The sequence below is a fragment of the Montipora foliosa genome, chromosome 6, assembly GCF_036669935.1.
Source record: "Montipora foliosa isolate CH-2021 chromosome 6, ASM3666993v2, whole genome shotgun sequence".
NCBI classification, from domain to species: Eukaryota; Metazoa; Cnidaria; class Anthozoa; order Scleractinia; family Acroporidae; genus Montipora; species Montipora foliosa.
The window spans coordinates 53,415,960-53,420,959 of record NC_090874.1 but is presented as its reverse complement, the minus strand read 5'-3'; positions in this window follow the sequence as shown (position 1 = coordinate 53,420,959).

Sequence of the window (5,000 nt, the reverse complement as noted above, 5' to 3'; positions counted from 1 at the left end):
AGATAAAGTACCAAATATATCGCAAGGCCCCCGAAAATCTAATAGGAGGAGTTGCAAACGAACTCACGAGCATTCACAAGAAACTAAAATTCTGATAAGAGGAACTCGTACGAAATTCTAAATTATATACCTTAAGCGACTCACAACGGACAACTCATATACATACTTGTGAAAAGAAAATTGCTGCACAAACTCAAGTAAATACAGTATGCGTTGAAATACATACCTGATGGTCTTGGTGGGATTTGAAGTGAGGGCGTCATAATGATAAAGAAATTTTATTACCAATGGCAAATTTGCATTAAACATGTGTCTCCGCTATGAACGAAAGCATTCGTACCCTTTTGCGACAGTAATTCTCTTAATAACAAGAGTGCAATGGATAACAGCGAGTTTTCCAAGGAAAATGGATAAAGAGAAAGCAAAATGTGGTACACTGTTCAATACTTACTTGCACTTTGCGTATCACGGTATAATTCTACCTTCTGCTCAATACGACTGTACTATTTTTTATGAGTTGCGAGCGATTTAGTTCCGCACTGTAAGTCTGATTTTTCAAATGCCTTGTTTTCGTTAACCATCAATTTTGCATGAAACTTGTGATTCTCCTATTCACAGTTACATCTGTATTTGATTGTTATCTTTGAAGCTGCTCATGTGGGGACTTTTTCTATAGTTATCAGCTATAGTTTTCAACGGTTGGCTCTCCTCTTTTACAATCAAGAGTCGTCATCAGCTTTTAAGAGATTTGACTATACTATCACTTGCGGACTGGCCCTGTGTGAAAGAAAACAAAATTAATGATATTAATGTTAACTGATTTTTCTTCAGGTTACACAAGTATATAGAATATAGATAGAGTACCCAAGAGAGACAACTACCAGTTGGTACAAAATAATAACAATTACGAAAATTGGTTCTACCTGCAGGTAACAACAGTCCAAAACTGGACTGACCACCCAAGAGAGACATAACTCGTTAGCACAAAATAATAATTGTTACAAAAATTGGTTCTGCCTTCAGATAACAACAATCCAAACTGGACTGACCACCCAAGAGAGACAGAACTCGTTACTACAAAATAATAATTATTACAAAATTGGTTCTGCCTGCAGATAACAACAATCAAAACTGGACAAAAGCAGGTAACAACAGTCCAAAAGTGGATTGACCACCCAAGAGAGACATAACTCGTTAGTAAAAAATAATAATTATTACAAAATTGGTTTTGCCTTCAGATAACAACAGTCCAAAACTGGTCTGACTACCCAAGAGAGACAGAACTCATTAGTACAAAATAATAATTATTACAAAATTGGTTCTCCCTTCAGTTTATTGTTTACAGTCTCTTCTCTTATTTTCCTGTTATTTTTCCGTTATTATTCTAGTATTAAAATCAAATTAGTTGTAACTGCCATATTTTATGACATTTTTACCAGTATTACTAGTACGTCAACATATGCGACGGAAAGCAATCCTGAATGTGAGCTCTCATTGTACCTGTTTCCGAAATGTAGTAATCTACGTTGCATCGGCTCTTGCTCAACATATATATAAACTCCAGACGATCAAATGCTTGTCGGTGGTTTATAACCGCCCAAGCCATAACGCGTCAGTGTTATCGACCCCTCTATGAGAGTGCCGAGATCGCTTGAGTCTGCATACAATACAATACAATACAATACAATACAATAATCTTTATTTCATCTCGAATTTAAGATAGCAATACGTGCTAATATCTCCGAGACAAAAAAAAAAATTACACACACGATTCAGTCCAAGTTCAACATAAGTCTCAGGGCAATTTTCACGGCTTTGATTTTTACGTTGTCTCGCGCGCGTCGGCTGGAGTAAGTTCACGTTTAATATCGTGTTCCTCGCGAATTCTAGGAGTCTGCTTTATTAAATCATCTTCCAGTGTAATAAATTTCACGTCATCAACCAAACATCTTTCTCTTGCCCACATCGGCATCAGTTTACGGCGCCTGTTGATAATTTTTTTCCTGGGCAAAGCTTGTCATGTATTACAGAAACAAAATTTGTACTCTGATTCGCTTAGTAAGAAAAGTTATTATCATCAACCTGTCAAGAACAGCTTGAATGATATGCGGAAAACGTGGCAAGCTATAAATGCGCTACTAAATGGTCGGAAGAGAAGACGTCTTAAGCTAATCAATAAACTTAAGGATCCAGAAATCAATAATAGCATCGTCAATGACCCATCGCGTATACCCAACATTATAAATAAGTATTTCTCATGTGTTGGTCAGTCTAAGTGCATACCCTTCTAAACTGAAAATGTCCAAAATTATACCAATCTACAAAGCTGATGACGAAACTGATGCCTGCAATTATAGACCAATTTCATTATTGTCAAACTTCAATAGAATTTTTGAGAAAATTATGAACAACAAAATGAAGGTTTTCATATAAAAACATCAGCTGTTATCGTCATCCCAATACGGTTTTCGTCAAGCACACTCAACTGAACATGCTATACTTGACATGGTACTGAGAAACCATCCGTACCAATATGTACAGAAGGCTCTTTTCCTATGGGGTGCTCAAGGCTTAAGAAAGCTTTTGATACCGTCGACCATAAAATATTACTTGATAAACGTAACTATTACGGGTTTCGAGGAATCGTCAATCAGTGGTTTTCCTCTTATTTGACAAATGGTACTCAAACAACTGAGATTACATTTCGGATAAAGAAGTAGTTAGTTGTGGTGTACCCCAAGGGTCCGTTTTAGGGCCGCTCCTCTCTTTGTTATGCAAAGAAATCTTAATTTTTTCCTAATTTTTTGCGGATGATACTTATGTCTTTTATTCCCACGAAAATCTCAAGACATTGGAATTAATTGTCAATGCTGAATTGAACAACTTATTTAATAGGCTAACCTCAAGTAAACTTACCCGCAAGGGCTACGGATCACAGACCCTGGCGAATTGTTCGTGAAAACAATTCCGATATCGCGAAGAACCCTGTTCAGGTAAGAGTCATGAGTTTCATTAGCTTCCGTAAAGGACAACTGTGTCAGCCACCAATCCCGTTGCTTGCTATAGCTAATAACCAATGTTAAGAAATTATGTCTCTCCCTTACTTAATTTGGTATTTTTGCTGTATTTGTGGGGCCCCCTTCCCTTCTCGGTCTTAAACAATTGCTATTTTTGTGTCTCGCGCCTGCTTTATTTGATATCTTCGCTAAATTTGTTATTTTCGTTAAATTCATTACATTTGTGGGGCCCCCTTCCTTTGTCTGCCTTGAAGAATTGTTATTCTTGCTGCTATCGCTTGCTTTATTCGTTACTTTTGCTATATTTGTGAGCCCCCCTTCCGTTCTCTGCCTTGAAGAATTGTTATTCTTGCTGGTATCGATTCCTTGATGTTTCATTTTTGCTAAATTTGTTATTTTCGCTATTTTTGTTATACTTGTTGGGCCCCCTTCCCTTCTCTGCCTTGGAGAATTGTTATTCTTGCTGCTGTCGTTTGTTTCATTTGTTATTTTTGTACATACTTAGCAAATGTTTTGTTATATTTGTTATTCTTGCGATTGCGTGCATATCTGGACATATCTCTCTTACGGTCAGCTACCATATCTCACAAAAGCCAAACTACAAAAAAATCGGAAGAGTTGCGACGCGAATCTGATGCGACGGAATATTAGTCAGAGTATCATTTTCACAATCCAAAGATTCAGCCTGAATTTGTTCCTCGTTAAGTCCACAGGGAGAGCTCATGAAAGCAAAAAAATGACGTCAGGCCTTCCTCATTCTTCGCAATGAAGAAACACGTGCACAATGGTGGAATGCCGTAAGAACACCAAAGCGGTGCGCAAATCAGAAGCGAAGACCTGCCGGTTGCAGATTCGACCATGAAGACCCCAAAGGGAAGAAAAGAAGGCCATTGCCGCATACTCTATCCTTCAGAATTCAGTAAAAACATGTCAACTTCTGGGTTTTTCCGAGTTGAATATCTTGGCTATTTCGACCATACGACAGTATTTTTGGGGCGCAGGGTACTGGCAGCTTTTTGGAATGAGGGGGTGAGAGGGAAAGAACAATGGGCATTGAAAAAATAGTATTTTGTGCTTGTCAAGGAGAGCGTGATATATTCCATGTGTATGTGTGTGTATGTGTGGGTGCACCAGGGGCTGTTCTTGATTAAGGTCGTAGAAGGATCTTGTATTTCGGAGTTGTAGCAATTGTCGTGTTGTTCGACCCTGTTATAAAAAGTAGGAAAAATATAAATATTACCCTAGTACCTCATCATACAGTTAACTTAAACGTTTGCCAATTTGAGGAAACTCGGAGCCAAAAAAATGGAATTCGAGACGAATTAATTAAACTGTCTCCAAGAATTGAACACGCATTTGTCGAACTGAAAAAATAAAAGAAAAATAGTAAAACTTACAGCCTCTCAGGCAGTATTCTAAATATCTAAAAATATACTCTTTGTTTTTGCATCTAAATTCAGTTATTTAATCAAAACAACCGCATTCTTTTGGCTCCATGTCACCTTAGATAAATTTAAGGAAAAACACTTTGCTCGTTTAAGCACCTGAAGAGGAAACCGAAACAATTGTATTATTATTTTAATTATTATTATTATATATTACTGACGACATAAGAAGCGACAAGCACAATTATAAGGCCAATTATTTGTTTAAATTTATTGATGCACTTTGTTTTGACATGAAGTTAGGTAAACTTTTAAGACAAGTGTGCTTAACAATGGTTAAACACAAGAACATTCTCCTTGCAGCTGGAGAGGAAGTCATCAACAAATATTAATTTAAACACACATTCTATTTTGTCTGTTAAGGTGAAATAGCACAATATTTTAGTCAGTTCCTCATTTCACAATTCACTTTAGCATTTTTTTCCAAGCGACCTTAATTCCCAGGTCTTTTTCAGGAAAAATAGTTTTCTCCTCTTTGTGCGAGCTATAGTTGTCTTGGTAATGTACTGATGACATGACATTTGAAATTTTAAAGCCT